This window comes from Arachis ipaensis, chromosome B04 (genome assembly GCF_000816755.2).
Source record: "Arachis ipaensis cultivar K30076 chromosome B04, Araip1.1, whole genome shotgun sequence".
In the NCBI taxonomy this organism is placed as follows: domain Eukaryota; kingdom Viridiplantae; phylum Streptophyta; class Magnoliopsida; order Fabales; family Fabaceae; genus Arachis; species Arachis ipaensis.
The window spans coordinates 131,675,001-131,675,830 of NC_029788.2; positions in this window are offsets into that span (position 1 = coordinate 131,675,001).

An 830-nucleotide genomic window follows, 5' to 3' on the forward strand; every position below is an offset into this window, starting at 1 on the left:
TCCATTTGGTTTTAAAAATCTTGGATAGTCCAAAATTCCTTTTTGTTTGATTCATGATATTGGTTAAGATCTTTATTTTATTTAAATATATTCTTTTTACTATTCTTCTCTTATTTATTATTTATTTTGCCTTATTTTATGGCCTATGAGAACATCAAACTAAGGATTATGAGTTTGCATGTTTTAATGCTATAGATATTTTGTATGTATCACACATGTCATAACATAAGTAAATGAGAAGCATCTAAAAGTCACACCACTCCGACTAACTAAGACTTTTGAAAATAATAATTGAACAATATTGCATTATCACTAGTTTTATTTTAAAACTCGGAGTGGTTGGGGATGGATACGATGACACCATATAGATAAACTATTGAGAAATTTTTGTTTCTCACCCCTCTCTCCGTACCATCTTCAGGAACGATGCAGTACGAAGCAGTTGAGGTGAAAAGACAAGTGCACTAGTGGGAGTAAGCTATCGAGAACGTAGATACAAAACATTAAACGTTTACCTTAAGAAGGAAGAATATACGATTATGTTTTAGCCATAGTTATATAAATTAAGGGAATTAGGATTTTCTGTGTGTCTTGCTTTATTTTATTGAGTGATTATATATTGTAACTATGATGTTTCTTGTTATAATCATTTGGTATGAGTAAAGTTTGTCATTGTTATGCCTTCATAGTTTAGCATGTCTGTTTTTTATGTTAATATTTTCAGATCTATTTATATTTTTCAACTAGTAACTATTCTAATAAAAACTAATTATTTAATATTTTTATATATAAATTATTTTATATTTGTTTTAAAAAAAAGTTTCACAATG